This window comes from Corvus brachyrhynchos, unplaced genomic scaffold (genome assembly GCF_000691975.1).
Source record: "Corvus brachyrhynchos isolate BGI_N302 unplaced genomic scaffold, ASM69197v1 scaffold34, whole genome shotgun sequence".
NCBI classification, from domain to species: domain Eukaryota; kingdom Metazoa; phylum Chordata; class Aves; order Passeriformes; family Corvidae; genus Corvus; species Corvus brachyrhynchos.
Window position 1 is genome coordinate 7,957,536 of NW_008238126.1, and position 17,750 is coordinate 7,975,285.

The 17,750-nt window shown below is 41.4% G+C and overlaps 1 protein-coding gene and 1 long non-coding RNA gene across 2 annotated transcripts in view; both read left to right on the top strand.

The window, feature by feature from the left end:
- NFIA (nuclear factor I A) overlaps window positions 1–17,750 on the top strand; it is a 322,110-nt gene that overhangs the window by 70,647 nt on the left and 233,713 nt on the right. The window lies entirely within an intron of this gene.
- LOC108446573 lies at window positions 5,225–14,360 on the top strand. The gene is made up of 2 exons (XR_001861787.1): window positions 5,225–11,138; window positions 11,448–14,360. It is a non-coding gene; the product is annotated as an uncharacterized LOC108446573 (long non-coding RNA).

Sequence of the window (17,750 nt, forward strand, 5' to 3'; positions counted from 1 at the left end):
CTGTTTGCCAGTAGTAAAACAAACATATAGGAAGGTCATCCCTGGCTTCAGGAGTTTGGTCACATTTCCAAAAACAAACCTAACTGAACCTACTGATTCATCTCCAGCCAGTCCTGGAAAGAGCTCTTAGAAGGGTGCCCACTTTCTGTTGCTCCAGCCTGAGGGAGAGGCCAGATCCCTCTATCAGCTTCAGGAGCCCTCTTCTTATCAGCCAAGGAAATTTTACTCTGTATAACTATATTTTAGTTATACTACATTTTATATATATTATATATATTTTAGCTATAACTATATTTTTAATGGGTAAACCAAAAACACTCCTCTACAAAACCAATTTAAACCGTTCAATAGCTATAAACTACTTTGTGCCTATGGAGAACTACGGAAAAGTACATGGGTGCATACACATATAAAAACTTTCTCAAACATGCATGAGATTTCATGGAAAGTCTGGCCTTTGGAAATTAGGGTTTATTTCATTTAATGGCCATGTACACAAACAACATTTCAGAGGATGCCGGTATTCCTGCTACCTTGATCTACATCTCATTTGTCCAGAAATCTCTGCAGCATTGTTATGTGTGTTATACATAAGAGCAATTGTACCAAAGTAGATTAAATGACAGCAATACCCAAGCCAAAAGGTCTGTAGCACAGTTAAGCTTCAGAAAGAACTGGGACATATTTCTCCCCATTTACTTTATAAGTTTGTCCCTCTTAACCACAAGAAGGTCTGGCAATGTGGAAATCTTTTTAAGAGAAGCTTTTATATTTATTCTTGATTTAGACTTGATGAAGTACCCTTAAAGAACAGGTTTTATGTCTTTTCATTACTATTTTTGTTGTATCTCCAGCGTGACAAGAAAATGCTTGCCCAAAATACCAAAAGAGAAAAAACCTCTTGAGAGAGCCTGTTCTTGCAAGATTTCCATCCCAATATTTACAGGCGCAGGAGGTCCAGATAAACTTTGGATATGCATCAAAACTCTTGGATGGTTATCCAAAACAAGCACAAGCCCTGAACCTTTTGAAGTTTGTCCATCACTAGTTATCACATCCAATTCCTCCCCTTTCTAACAAGAATCATAGTCTCCCTCTTCAGGAAGTTCCTATGCTCAGTGACTCTTGATTGTCCACAGAGGGATACACAGGATTTCACTAATGTCTATACCAGGCTTTCAAAAGAAGTCACACTGCTATTATTTTCCAGCATTTAAGTGAATCACTCTTACTTAAAACTTGAAACAAACTGAGCTTATACTTCCAAGCATTACCTTGACAAAGCATCTGCAGTCTTCCCAATGATGAGTTGAGAGTCTGTATGTTCAGGGGTTCAGTGAGGCACAGACTTGGACCTTCCCCATTGGGACCAAGGCTGGAGTTCATCTGTCCTGCACTCTGGAGTGAAATACAGCCAGCAGATTCTACTCAGTCCCTGGTGAACAGTAGCTCACACAATAAAACTATCATACCTAATTCAGCTTTTGAGGGAAAGGCTTTGCCTGCAGGCTGATTTATGGGCTAGCCCAGCAGAAGATACTCCCTATAGGTCAGGTGTGATGAGGTCATTGACAGGGCAATAGCAACTAAGTTTTTGACTGTAAATTCCCTTTATTTCAAAATCTCTAACAGACATCTATAAACAATTTGGAAAAGGTTCCTCCATAACTCAAGGAAAATATTCTTGCTTTATGTACTTCATAAAGTATTGCCATAGTGCCATTATCTTTTCTTTCCTTTTCCTTATGTATGAAGTAAGGCTACCAGGATAAATTTATTCTCCACGTTGACACAACTATCTTCTGAGTACTTTCAAGTTCATTTACAAAATTCAGTGGAGATTTCTTCAATTAGGGTCATCTGGTCATGTATCCTTGATCCTTTGATCACCAAAGCAGAAATACCATGTTAGTAATCTCTGCGCTACCATTTGGGTTAATGAATCGGCTTGACTTTAATTCTAGCCCAGATGTAATCTTTTATAGCTTAATGATTTGTTCTAACATGAACTCCAATTGAATGTAAACAGTTTCTTTATTTAGAGAGAAAATTCTTTTTTATAACTTGTTTCTCTTCCTAATTAATTCTAGAGCAATTAAATCAAACCTTGATCTGTGGCAATCAAGATTAAATCATAGTATAGGTTAGGCTGTTAATATCGTCTTTGAGTTCATTATTATCAAGGCTAACAGTAATCAGCAAAGGAGGGAGAAACTGATGTAGCGAAGACTACAGATCTGAGGACTTGTTCTTGTTTTTAATAGCTGATCTGATTTAATATATGATAATACTTGCACTTATTTAGTAACTGTTTTCCAAGGAGCTCAACATACTCTCCCAAAGTTAATTTATTCTCACAACACTGATGTGCGGGAGGTAAATATTATCTCCCAGGGACACCGAGAAGTTTTGAGGCACAGAAGAGTTGTGGGCTGTTTGCAAAGTCACAGATTGGGGCCCAGATCTTAATTCCATTAACAAATCATTAGCTGGGGAGCATCGCTGTGAACTCTGGTTATGATAAGAGAGGAACAGCACCTCATCCATAAGCACTCACCGAGCATCCTGCTTAAGACGGATTTGTTGGCCATTGCATCTCGGCAGTCCTTGAAGTTAAAAGCTGCCAGTGCTGTGAGCTGGCTGCCTCTACAGACCTCCTTCCATCACACATCCTCAAGAGGACTTGCCATATAGCTCGGCCCTGCAGTTGCCAAGGGGGATTTGTGTTCCCAGAGGTAAAAAAAATTCATTTGTAAGTTAACTGTTGGATTTGACAGACATTGCAGTTCTGAGCTCAGTTCAAACAGTCTGGCCTGTCCACATTACCACAAACCTTCATTTTTAACCAAGCCTAGATTTAAAGGACAGTGAAAGGGACACTGTGCAGCCCCGGATGTCCCAGACGAACCCCAGCTGAACCCATTCTCTGCCTGGATCTCTGTACATAATTATATTATCCCATGCTGTGGCAGATTAATCCTGACTGTGCAGGAAACTCCTGCCCATTTGGGTCATCCCTGCGAGATACAGCAATTGTGTGGAGAGGGCCGAATCACCCCGGTTCAACTCCAAACAAGGGAAACACAAGAAAGCATCACAATGTTGTTTGTACTCCAGTTCTATATTAGCTTCAAAAAAATTACAGCAGTGCCATTTTCAATTCAGTGTTATGCTGGAAAGGTTGCAAATTAATTAGAATTATGCCTTCTTTGTGCCAAGTGATAATTTACTGCAATTAATTATCAAAAGATCTACTGCTGTCAATTACGGTACTTGCTCTTTGGGGGGGAGAAGCTATTTACGTATAGCTAAATTCTGTAACAAAGTTCCATTTTACTTTTATTGTTTTCAATTAAACTATCATCATTTGCCTTCCCTCTGCCAAACACAATAAAGGCTCGTTAAGAACTAATCATGCTACTGTGACCTTTTTTTTAATCCAAACACTAGCTAGACCTGCACTGAGTCAACACTCCTATTGTTACACCTGCAAATTGTACGTAGAGAGGAGCATACTTCAGAATTAATGAGCACAGCTGTGGTCTCTCTTACATTCAACACTTGTAAAATAGACCTCTTTAAAGTGCCATTATCACAATATTGATAGAGTTATTTATAGTACTGCAAACGTTCCCAGTCATAACAGAGTCCTTGTTATCCCCCACAGCAGTTCATGTTGTTGCCATCTCCTGGACTCATTCCACAGTTTTTGATAAGGCACCACGTGGACAATCCTTTACGAACAAACTATAAAAGACATCAGGAAAACTTCTACATAAGCAAGTTTTAAAGCTGGGAATAGGTCAAGCTGTCAGGACCCAGCCTGCACAAGACATGTCATGTCCTTGTGCTGTGCAGTTTCCTGTAATTTCTGGGTGGGACGTGAAGTGAAATTACAGGCAGCACAAGCTGCAAAGGATCTGGATGGCATTGTCCAAATGAGAGTTGCTTTTTGCAGTTAGTAAGACTGTTTTACCATAATTCAGTAAAACAGATGTAAGTTCAAACTCTTGGTGTCAGTCGCTGAAAACAAATACCACAGGTGCCAACTTTGGTTGCTAAGGGAATACAAGCTCCTTGGGCTTCCCAGTATGTGTGCAAACAGCTAGAGATTGTCCAAGGCAGAGGTTCTGCTGTCAGTAAGGAAGGGAGTTGCTTTTTTCAGGTGTCCTTCTGCTCATCTTGATCTCCTGACACATTAGTGAAATATCGGCCAATGTGATCAAGACAAAGTCAGTAGGAGACTTCATCAATGTGAGTTTTCCTATTCTCATAACTGCAGCGCCAGGCATTGGTTTGCGATATTCAATATACAATATACAATAATGTAGTATTTCATATTAAGTTTTGTCACACTTGGCTCTGTGTCCACTAAAAATCTGGACACAGCATTTGTGGGGATGCATTCATGGGAAGGTCTCCAGAGTCATCCTGCAGATCCAGCAAGCCCATTGCCCCCAGCCCTTTTCCTCCCTCTTTCTGGTCGCAATGTTTTAATTCTCTTCTTATAGGACAGGAAATGACTTTGCTTCTGATCCACTGTCCCTTATCTGAGGAAAATAATTTTGTCATAATTCAGCCTTCGTTTTGGAAGGAATTGCTGAAGAACCTCAGGTCCCCTAAGAGAAAAAATTCAACTAACACCTGGCTACTTATGAATTATTTCCCCAGATCCACCTATTTCATATCTTAAGTGCTTTGTGGCTGAAAGGTGAGATCTAAAATAACCTCATATTATATTCTCCTTCTGAATATAGGAGATTACTTTCATTGTACAGGTCAGCTCAGAGAACCAGCCAAGCAATGTTTAGCTCACAGGTGTTACTGGTTCGGATCTCCTGCAGGCAAAGTAGACTTGTGTAGAGATTCCCAGCTGAAGGCTGGCTGGCTTGTGTGAAGTTATTTGTCAGCTGTTCCTGGGTCCCTGGGGAAGGGAGAGGTGAACTCCTGTTTTCTCTGAGGCAACAGGGAGGTGCTCCAGCAAAGAGTTTGAATTTCCCTGCTGCACTTCTCAGGGAGGATTTGAATATAGACACACTCTGTTATTTGTAATGGTTCTTGAAATAACTGATTGTTGCAAAAATATTTTTTTCCAGAAGTCTCTGAGTTTGTCTTTTTTTACTTCTAAAGAATTTGTACTGTCCAGTTTGCTTATTTCCGTGTGTATGTACATTCTTACCATAATTTGGAGCACCCCTGATTTTGTTAGTATATTTATCCTCAGCTATATCAGTACAGTAGAATAAAAGCTGAAGAAAGAATGGGGGGAGGAGGTGCTGTAAAAACCTTCCAGTTACTCTGTGACTTGGGAGAGGTTTACATTTTTCAGGGTTTTGGAAATGTTTCTGTTTCTCAACAAAAGGAAGGAAAGAGATGGAGTAGTTATGGGGACAAGGGATTCCGTGGAAGTGAAGCAAAGGGAGAGAAGACTGGAAACCAGGGCTGTTACCTGGAACCCTGCTCTGCTATTTTCCTCTGAGTTAGTGACCTTGTTCATCAGAAGAAACCTCTTCTTAAGAAAAGCAGAGCTGGGCTAAAGTGAGGGACAGGGAGCAGTACGGAGCTTTTTGTTTCCATAAACTTAGTGAGGAATGGCACGCAACTTCAATGCACATGTGATTAAACTAATCTAGTTAAAATCAGAAAAGGATTTCTCATAATTCAATTGGAGTTGTTTTTAATGTTTGGACTTTGGTCAAGGACAGCTTTATTGATTGAATTTAATTGCTTATATTTTCCTGTCCATTTATTGAAGCCCATTTTTCAAGTCACTTGAGAGGCTGCTAACATTTCAGAAAGGGGATATGCCAAAGCATTGCTTTAATTCATTATCTTTTTGGACATACAGTAGTTGCTACTTGGCCCAAATTAAATCCGTTAGAGAATGTGATCGCGTAATTACTTACAGGTATCCAAAACTGCTCTTAACAGAATTCTCTAGGAGGTTATGCATAAGATTTGTTTTGCCCTTACACTGGATGCAAATGTCTGGAATTTCAATGATAAATAAATATTTCATCAACCGAGGACAGATTTTTCTCATTTCCATATGTTGCTGATGGACTAAAATTCTTGTGATGTGTTTATTTTTCCTTAAAAATAAAAGTCTCTTATAAATTAGCTCAGTCACTTTTTCAAAATATGTAAACACAGTGATCCTTGAGGTAAAGAGGAAACCACCTGTGATTCTGCCTTGTTTTTTTTTTTCTTTCAAACTATGCTCAACCCTGAAAGACTTTCTAGACAAAACTTCACATTAGCTAGATTGCTTCACACTGTGTTCTGATGATGTCAAGTCTGTGATTCTCTAAAAGTTACGTCAGTCTGATTCCAAATGGAGTGAAGGGCTGGATGTTCCCAGCCTGGAAAGCACTATAGGCTGGAAAACACCATAGCAAGGTCAGCAATGAGTTGCACTGCAAACCCCCAGCCATAGCCCTTCGACAGAACCAGAGCTCCTGTAGCTCTGTCCCTGCTTTCCTCACCTATTTGCTCCGATTTCCTCGTCTTTTGCTCCCAGTTGTGGCTTCCTGGCTTGGAGAAGTTCTCAGTCTAGCAAAGAAATGGGACATGAGCCTGTCTGTAAGGACAGAGGAGCTTCTGCTGGCAGTTGTGGACCCACCTGGTGTTGGGCTCAGCTCTCTGGCTCTGCACTGAAATTACCTGGCATTATCTTGCGTTTTGTGAAAACTAAATCTGCAATAGTTGCGTTTGCTAAGATTGTATTTATTGATATGAGGTCTAGGCAAAAAATGTGAATCTACCTATAAAAACTCACATTCAGTGCTTTTCAGGCACATTTTGTTAGGGAGATGCATAAGACCAGACTTTTTTAGTTTCAAAAACCTCAAATCAGACACAATCCAGACTTACATATTAATTTTTCTTATTTAAGAGAGCATAATGCTTCCTTGGAGTGAGATAAGGTTCCCACAAAGACCCCAGGATTTATCCTCTTCTTGCAGTAGCTCTGTGGTTAACAAACGCAAGCTGAAATACCTGATATATGTAATACCTCTCCTCCTCACAAAGCACCCAACATTTAAATGTTGCCTAATTCACAAAAGTTTTGCTTTGGAATCCAGTGATCATATTTGATAAAAGGCACAAGGAATTCCTTTCACAAGGAATGGAACCACAGATGGTTATGTGATTTGAGGGCCACTGAACATCAACAGTTTTACCAAGTGAATCAGAATTACAGAAACACCTGCATGACTGCATCTGCAGACTCAGCTAAATTACGCTTCCATCCAGCCACATGATATTTAGTGTGTAATTCTTATGCATTTTAATCAAATGCATTGTAATGACAGTAGAAAATTTCAATATGAATGCACCTTAATGTAGGAGTAACTAATAGCTGCCATCCATTAGTACCAGCTAAGAGACATACTTCCTCCTAAGCAACAGGGGCACGGTTATTTTAACTCATTACCTGCTTTGTAAATGACATTTAATTGCACATGAAGTGGAGATGTTCACAGGACATCCTGGGAATGCAAGACTGAGCACCCAGAAGTTAGCAAATATTTGAAAAAACATTGTAGAGAGGTGTTCATGAACTCCCTGGCAAGACAGGGTCTGTGCACTCTGCCCAAATGGTGCCTCCTCCCTGTAAAACTGCTCTGACTTTTGCAGTTTAATGCTGTAAAATTTTTGCTGAGCACAAGCAAATGTGAAGTTTGTAAAGGCTTTTGAGATTTGATGGATTTTTGAGACTTCCATAAAACATTTCTTGAGAAACAGATGATGTAGGCCAGTCTCCTGATTGTTGCTTTCAAACCAGGATGTTATCAGACCTTTACAGGGTCAAACTGTGAGAACAGTAACACTGAAAAATATTTCCTAGAACCTTTCTTATGAATAGATGAATTAGTTTGAGTAAAAGTTTTCTAGAAGGAAATCAGCCTGACAAAAACATGAATTTTGGAAAATGTCTTCTGATGGTTAATACTAGGTAAAGTTATGAGCACTGAAATTCAAGCTTTAAAACAGAAAAGACTGGCCAACCTTGACCAGCCAGCCTTGGGAGATGGATAACTGTGAGTCACTGTGTGCTGAAATTGCTCTTATTTGGTTCTGTCCTGAGATGTGGCCCCCGTTTAGCCAGAGGTCAGTCTGATGTCCACAGGGACTAAATTCAAGGTTTCTGCCCTGGTACGAGGTTCTGCCCACAATGTAGCTGGGGGGATCAGCACCAGATCTCTGGAAAACAGACACTGTTTTATCCTGGTACTGTTAGAGGCCTGTTCATGCTTCTAGTGCCAGTAGGGAAAACCTGAAAGCATGGAGTGAAGTAGAAAGTGAAGATTTAAACTAAGTAAATTCCTGAAGGGCTGGCTATTGAAACACTGTGCTTCCTGCCCATGTTTGACTTTACTTCAGTTCATTGGTCCCTAGTGCACCCAGAATTATAGCTCAGTAAACTTCTCCAAGGATCAAAACAACCATCCAAAATCTCAAAGTGTGGCTTAAAAGCAGGAAACCTCCTAGCAGAAAAGAGATTGAGAGAACATGTCTTGACTAGGTCATTTCCTCTTTCAGATGTGGACACATTTTCATTACAAATTACTCTGAAATCAGTAATTATTTTCATATGGTTAACAAAAAATACTGATTCAACATTTGCATCTCCCTGAATTGCACAGTGGAGTGGGCTTGCAGATGGCACAAGATGCATCAGTTTTACAAAACATATTGAAGACTTCAACTTCACGATGGAAAATGTTCTGTCATCACTTAACTTATAGGCACGTGAATTCCAGCAGAGTGGGGAGCCCACAGTTACAAGAACCACAAAAGATGCTAAAACCAGGTACACGGAAATAAAATGTAAATACTCAAAGTTAGCTCAGCTTTCCATTTGTTTTCGTAACTACTGGGTGTTAAAGCTCCAACCATCCTGCCTAGGTGGAGCCACACACAGAGCCCAAACATCCAAGTCCCACTTAATTCCTTAAAAAACCTGCCCTTTCTTTAATGGAGTGACTTAACTGTATACTGTTTCATGGCAAACAGAAGGGAACACACAGAATAAAGCTACTTTATGCATTAACCTTGGATTCCCGTTTGTGTCTAAGAAATATTTACCATGAGCCTGCAAACCCCATCAAGCAGCTCCTGTGTGGAAGAAGGAGAAGGGAAGGGAGGTTGCACTCGGTGGTCCTGTTAAGTGCAGTGATTTCTAATAACAGCCACGTTTGCTGTGAGTGATCTGGATCAACATCAAAAAAAAAAACCCCATCTAGTCAAGTGCCCAGCAAGGGGTCTATTCTCATGTCCATGCTCATATGTTAAGTCCCATTGACAAGCATTAGTGGGAACTGTGTGCACATATGGATATGTGAATAGCCCCAATGGGATCTGCATAAAGTAGTGTTTGACTATACAGAGATCCCTTCAAATGCCACAATAAAATAGTCGAGGGGAAGAAGCCCTAAAAATTGCTGTGAACAAGCCAAACAATTTAAAGAAATTGATAAATAATGGAGGTTAAAAATGAAATAGCAAAATTTAAATAGCATTAGAATCTGTTATTTGAACTAAATACAAAATGAGAATTATCTTTAAGAAATTAACCCTGCCCAAAATTTATAAAACCAGCTCATAACTCCAAGTTCTCTAATTTTTAGAGCCTCTTTGTCTTCCTCTTGCTCTATATCCTAAATAGAAACATGAGACACAGAAAAAAGCTCTTACCGACAAGATGTGAGTTAAGAAAAGCACAGATAAGCATTGCTCTGCTGAAGAACACAGGACATGAAATAGTGGCAGCTCTACAATAGGTCAATGATAATGATGCTCCTGAGGTTATGCAACACCAACAGCCACTCTATAAATGTCAGAGCCTTGCAGAAGCTTCCTGGGAGAGGTTCCTTGCTACCTGAAAAGCCTCCAGCAGCCAATCTGCTGGACAACAAAAATCTCTAAAGAATTTGTTCTCTTTCTGTAGGCAATCTTCAGATTTTTTCCTGAAACCACTACCTAATTCAAAATCCCATTTTGGAGATTTTGAGGATTTTTGAATGCCATTTTGATGATTTGGAGAACTGTTCTTACTTATGCTCACATAGCTGAAACAACAAAACCCTTCCTGACAGCCACGCATAAATAGGTGCAATGAACAATGAAATCATCAATTAACAGAGCAGACAGCAATCACTGCTGTGATAAGTGCCCATATTAAGAACCTAAATTGATGGGATATGGAATAGATGATAAGCAAATAATGTGTATCAATCAGGCCTAATTGTGATCAAGATCACTGGTTTCTTAGCCTGTTCTGGTGCCCGTAGTGGAATTCAACCACTGAATTGAAAGTTATTGCAGAGTCCTGCATGTCTACGAAAGTCTCACTGGCTTCAGACCCAGGTCCAAATTGTTCCAGCAATGCTGCTTTGGAACATTCCGAGGTGAAGCAATCCATATGACTGACAGTGAAAGCTCTTATCTTACAGGATGTCCTTTTCCAGTGGTCATTTAGACCAAGAGCCAACCTATTAATCACAGCAAACCAAAGCTTGTTAGGTCCCTGCTGGCCAAAGCACTTGAGAAGACAAAAGACACCACGTTCCAGCTGACACCTGCAAGTAATTACACATGGTGATAGCAGTGCGTGAAAGAACAATTTGAGAACCAATGCTAAGAAGAGAGGTGCATTTCTTTTTTATAGACTGAACTATTTTCTGATCTCTAAAGTGCCTTAGGGTCTTAGAAATCAAAGGCAAATTAGGGAGGGTAAAGAAAATCAGTTGCCAGGTGTTCATCTGGAGAAATGATAGATCTCCAGTGATTTTCACCAGTTCTGGAAGCAAATTCCCCTTCTAAGATGACACTGTATTTTATTATAAGGTTTTTAATCAGAGTAATGGCAGAGAGCAACTGCTCCATGGAGAACAGAATCTGGAGGCCCACTCCTCCCAGAGTGTTTTCTCTACCTACCAACAGATTTTTCAGTCTGTCTCCAATGTCTTTGGATATCAGGACACATATGAGGCATGGCAAAGACAGGCATGCATTTTTAGGAAAAGGTAAAATATGATGGCTGATCCTTTCCTAAAAACCTCCTGGAGAGAAGAGGAGACAAGATGAGAAGATGGCTCCTCCTCTGAAGAGCACCAAGCAACCACAGCCAGGTAGGAGAACTCTGAGTTATGCTCCTCTTTAGTGAATATTTATTACCTTGGGACTATTTGAATGTTACTGAATCCTGGTTAGAAAGGGAATGATGGGGAGAGATTCAATTTAAGCAGTACTTGTTAATAAAACTCAAAATGCATGCTATGTTTTCAGTACTGAATTCTGTCTTGATAAAACCCACGATCAGAAATTGTTTTCACTCTACAAGTGCATTGATATAATAAGTATCTAGAAATCCTAAGCAGGAAATAATGTTGCAAGGAGCAGTAAAGAGACGTGACAACATATTTTGCCTTGTTTTCTAGATTTCTACTTCTGGAAGATAATCTACCCCCAGGTTCGACTTCCAAGACTTCTTCATATTGAAAGAAAAGAGGAAGATGAATTTACACTCACAGACTGAGAAATAAGTCACCATCACGTTGTACCACCACATCCTGGATCTATCAGATATTTTAAAGAAAAAGAAGTTTCTCAGATAACATCCTTCCCATCAACTAATTTCAGCTCGTATTTCATTTTAAGATGCTGAGTTGATTGGTGGGACAATTTTCTGCTCCGAGTTGATCACCAGCATCACTGCAAGCCAAAGGCAGGTCCTCAGCCACTGCATCAATCTCTGCCTAAGTCCCTGAGACTGTTGAGCTGTCCAGGTTTTGCTATCACTGACAATTTCAATGTCCCTCAAATCTTTTGCATTTGAGTTATCAATTAATAATGCTGCTCAGTGTCTTTTTTTGCATTGGTTTGTTATAGAGTTATCAGTGTCTCTTCTATGGACAGTGTGTTGTGTTGTAGTTATGGGGCAGATGCCATCAATGACATTCTGCATTTACACATGTAAGCAATGAATGAAATGCGTGAATCTCACAGAATTTTGTACTGAAATTTCCCTGAAGAATAGTCCTCTTGGGAAAACTACCCAGGACCACCTGGAGGCACATGTTCCATGCAGCTGGTGGAGTGTGTGAGGGAAGGCTGTAATTCCAGCTAGCTACAGACAGCTGAGGGACCACCTCAGGTAAATAATTAGGAGGTGAACACACAAAAAAGTGCCATCTCATCATGTACCACACATGCACTGTGAGCTCTGCTGAATGGAGTTACTTTGCAGAGCTCGACACAATCACCTTGAGCTGAGGTTTTACAGAGGATGCTTAGTATAAACTGAAAATGTTTTAACTGTCAGAAATGGCATCTTCCCTGGAGTATCTTTCTCTAGGGAAAAACAGCCTGATCCTCACCAGCTGTACATGGCAGTGCTGCTCCCACAGAGGAAAGGGCTGTCGATCCACAGCAGGGGTGGCTGGAAAGACCCCAGGGAGCAGTAAAGGAGACCTGAACATTAAAGTATTTCATATCAGATCCAGTTACATCTGTCTGTAAAATTAGTAACAACCTAGACACCTGTTAGTTATGATTCATGGGCTAATAAATATGTTAAAAGGCAGAGAGGATTGTGCTGAGCCTTGCACAGAACTGTCTGTGCTATTGGATTTGATAGAGTTTAGCTCCCAGCTTTGGTCAGGGGCTAGGCTGAACTGTGCTCCATCCAAAGTTAGATGGGAGACCTCCAAGAACATGCCAGAGCTGAAGGAAATGGGATGAGGTCCCTGCTTTCTCTTCCTTCTGCATTAGATTGAGCTGTAGTTGGAGGCACCATGAGATGGTACTGGAGAGTCTTGAAATGATTACTGCCTGCTCATGGCTTTGACAGTTGTTGAGTTTTTTTGGGTATTGAGAGAGGAGCAAGTGTGTAGGATGCAAACAACACATAGGGAACTGCTGTGGTGAGTGTGTATGACCAGAGCAGAAGAGAGCTGTGTGAGCAGCGTGACAAGTGTTTGGCAGCATTTCTTACAGTAATCAATCACTGAGACAGAATTGTATCAGAAGAAGAGGCTTGGGGTGAAGTTTCAGGCTAATATTCTGCCTGTAATCCTCTCCCATCCAGGAATGTCTGATTCACATTGTGAATAAAACAGGCTTCCAGGTGGAAGACCGCCAGGGATGTGGTCACTGCTTCTCCTTTGCCACAGAGCAGAGGCACAGAACTCTGAGGAATCGGCCATTTCATACCAGGAGGCAGGCAAGGGCTGAAAGATCTACTGGTAGGGGGCTGCTTTTTGGGGGGTTTGTGTAGCTCCAGCAGCACACAAATTGTCTCTTTTTAAAAAGAATACGTTATTAGAGATATATGAATGTGTGATATCTGCACACCTGGCCTGAGTCTGGAGAGCCCATGAAATGTGTTAGGCTTGTTATTACTTGATTATTCCATTGCACAGGTGTACGTTCCTGCTCCCAAATGCTTATGCAATGACTGCTGATGTATATAGACTCAGCACTGAAGGCTAGAGAAAGCCCCTTGATACATGACAATTTATTGTGTGCTATTGTCCCTGCATTAAATGCACTCACTTGGTTTTAGTTACCACAGGTCTTCTGGTCTTGCTTTGAAAACAAAATGTGAAAAAAGATAGCATCTACTTTGCGCCTTGAAAATCAGCCTTCAGCTACTCTGGCTATTAAAACCCCCTAAATTCTCACTTGAGTTTGTTTGACTTCAACTTGCAGTTGTCCATTTTTCTCTGAAAGATTAAAAATGTCATCAGTATCCAGCAGATAATTCCAGACACATCTTGTAGATACTTAAATACTTACACATTACACTCATGTCACGTCCCAGTCTTCTTTCCAGTAAGCAAGGCAGATTGAGCACTTTAAGTCTTTCACCATTAAGCACTTTCTTCACCCCTAAAATCCTCTCTGTGGCTCTTTTCTGCACCCTCTCCAGTTTTCCAACAATTTTTTAAAAGTGTGAGCACTAGAAACCACATAATCTTGTATTGTCTGTATTAAAAGCAATTGTGTTTGAATGGGCTCAGCTCATGAAGCAACTGAGATCATTTGGAGTGTCATTCTCATCACTGTCTGTCACTCCACCAATGTTCCTGTCACCCTCAGATTTATCAGCTGTGAATTTACAGTGTTTACATCCAAATCATTGAAGAAAACATTGACTAGCATCTGACCTGATGCTGATCCTGGTAAAACTCTCCCGTTTGATAACAACTCCTGATTCATAGCTACTTTTTAACAGGCTGTTTGCCAATTCCTAATCTAATTAGTGCATGCTCTGCTGCTGTTTCTAATGCTTTTTGATCAGAATATCACACAGTGTTAATTCTAATCTCCATTAAAAAATGAATATCACATCTCTTCATTGACCTTTATCATTCAGTCTTTACCTTCATCATATTATTTGATGCGCCTCATCAAAGAAAGAAATTGCGTTTGTCTGCTAAGGCTTATTTCTCCTAAAACTGTATTTACTGTCATTAATTCTATTTCCATTCTTCATGGCAGCTTTTCCAATACACAGTAACAGCTCAGGATGTGTTAGAGGCCTGGCTTTGAGGTCAGTACGTTGTGTTATCAAACCAACCACAACAATTCAATTCTTAAACCCACGCTATGAAAGCTGATACATTTCATTGTAGTGGCTTAATGCTTATTTACATTTATATATCACCAGGTGATTAAAAAGGACTATGCTGCCTTAAGCATAGCCTGTGGAAAAACTCCTAGTCCTGGCCACTGTTTTCCAAGTGTCTCCCAGTGACCACTGGTATAGAAACCAGTACAACCTTAAGCTTCCAGGGAGAGCTACGCGCTTCCTGAAGCCTGCCTTAGAACACCACCATGAAAGGAATGATGATGAAATATCAGCTATCATGTAACTATCTATAAATGTTAGATTTCTACAAAGTGATTCCACTGAATTGTAATTAAGGGTTTGAAAGTCGAATGATTTTAAGTGCTAGTTTTAATTACCGCTTGGTGAACTTCAGTGTGTTAGAATTGTCACAACTTTCCTTTAGAATTAGTGTCAAGCCAGGCAATACAGTGGGAAATTATTAACTCATACTTTGGTTCAGCAATTATCTGCATTACAAGGTTTATGCAATTAGCTGTTTAAGATGTCATTATATTTTGCCATCTGGTACACAGGAGTTTATGCATATGAACAGGCACATGTTGAAGTGATTTTCACTATATGACACTTGATCTCAACCCAAATCATCACTATAATGAGTGGAAGACACAGTGTACAGTACATTAGTGGCAGGTGCATACTATCAACTTCATTTTAATAGAAGACTTTCATGTTTCCATTTTTAAAGTATTCTGCACAAGTGCTGAAGAATTAATTGCTCGTTTGCAATTTAGCAAAAAACGAGGACACGTTATTGCTAAATGCTAAGGAACATCAGCTTTCAGGAAAGCGGCCACTTATTTAAGTTATTTCCATCTGTAACTCCAGACCAATTTCTGCTGCAGACAATAAGAAAGTCTCAGTTAAATTCATCTTAAAATGTTCTCTGGGGAACATGCTGAATTACCTTTGATAGTCTCACAGCACTGAAAGCCTCTTGAGAATACCTTAAGCCCACCTGTGGTGTGGTCCATGTGTGACAACCTCCAGCATCACTGGTGTCTGCCAGCACACAGTGTATCGTCACCTTGTGTCCTTGGCCTTACCTCTGCCTGATGTCACTTGTACCTGTTGGCTCACGCTTGACACACAGATCCTAAATCTAGGGGGAAGAGGTGTTGCTGTTGGCAGCCTCCCACCAGGAGAGCCTCGCTTCCAGGCGGTACAAAATGTAAATATCGATAACGCCAGCACTGCATACTCAGATAATACCTGGTATTTCTGACACATACTGCGTCTGGTGTTCTAAAAATATTCCCAGTCTTTAATTAATTAAATTGCATGCAGCTATTAACCTCATTTGACACAAGGAAACCGGTCTCTGGAATGGTAAGAGACCTCCTCAGTCACGGGAAGGCTGTGCAGAGCCTGAGAGCCAGCCACCAACAGGGACTGTGCTCACTGAACTGCCGTGCAGGCGGCTAAAACCGAGCTGCAACTGCAGCGCTGTCCCTTACCTGCAAAAGTAGGAGCCATGGTTTGGGGCAGGACATGGGTTTCTCATGGGAGAATGGACAGGATCGCTCCTGCCACATCCTTCTCCACACAGGACTGAGTGCTGAACACAGGACTGCTCATGAGACAGCGCAGTCACGTGGGTCTGCTGGAAAATCACACTTCTTAGGAATAGTCACTATTTTGGGTTCTGGTATTACACTCAGGATACTCCCCGTGTCTTGGAGCAGTGGTGGTTACCTCAGAGGGGGAGAAGGCGGCGTTCCCAGACCTGCTTCCAGCCAGAGCCCTGGCTCCAAGCAGGGGACAGTGCTGCGTCTCCATGTGCAGTCGCTGCAACTTCATTATTGAATTACATTAACAGGCCGCCCTCTAGTGTCATATTTTATTACTTGGGTAAAAAAAATGGGCCGGTCGGGTAAAAATGTGTATTTTGTCTCAGCGAACACCAGCAAGAGAGGCAGTCACAGAAGCAGCCAGGAAACATTTCTGTGGAGCACGTTGGAAAGCTCTCTGTCAGGTTAAAATCCCTAAAGTTTGAAGTTTTCTCCTGAGGTTCTGGAAGCCAGTCACAGAAAGCCCTAGGAAAATACCACAAATCCTGTGCAGAGTTTTCCTTTAAAATCAATGTTAACATTTCTGTAGGTGGTTATAGCAATACTGTAGTATATACATGCACCTATACCTCCAACATGAAGTGTTTCATCCTCTTGTACTTATATCAGTGTCACTTAGGGAGGTAACAGGGAGTGTCCTTCAAGGCAACACCCCAAGTGCAGAGGGATTGCTTTGCTGAGGCTGAAGACAGAAAGGTGGTAGACTTAAGGTTACAGGCAATTATTATTCAAGAGTTTGCAGCATTTTAGAGCTAAAACTTGAACATACTAATACTGAACAGACAATAAATACTTTTGCGTTCTGAAACCCTTACAGGCATTAGCATTAAGTGACCAGATCTGCCCTTACTGGGCTGGTTAGGAGTGGGAAAGGGGACGAAGCACCTTTAGGAGCATTGGCAGAATAGGTCACGCCAACAGCTGGTGTGAATTAGCAGGTGGAGGCAGCACACATCCATCAGCCAGAGACCTGTCCTTGTGTATTAATGTTCCCCCAAGCTGAAGCCACCTGCCCACCTTCCATTTTTCTGAGCGTACCTGTCTCCCATGGGAGATCTGCTAGGTCTCATGACAAAGCACCCTTTGGATAAATAACGGAAAGAACCTCAGCACCAATTGCAGGGCACAAGCATCCCTCCCTGACCCGCTGGGGACAGGGATCTGCCCCGCACATGGGACACTGATGGCGTCCAGCGACGGGTTGGGTTGCAGGAAAGGTGGGAAATGGTTTCCCCTAGGGAAATGTAACATCTGCACCCCCTCTTCTCCTCCAAAACCTCTCTGGAATTACGGAGGAAGGAGCAGGGGACACCCCACACCTTCCCCTCCCCACAGGCAGGCGGGTGCAGAGAGAGAGCCTGGCTCTGCTGACATCGGACACACGCACCCTGGCTGACGGAAACCTCGGGCAAAGCGAGGGCGAAGGTGCCCGGAGGCTTTAACACGGACGTATTTCCCCCGGTTTTGCCGTATTTTTGCTGCTTTCGGCAGCAAAGGCTGCCCGGGCCCCGCAGCCCCCTCAGGCGCCCGCGCGCTTC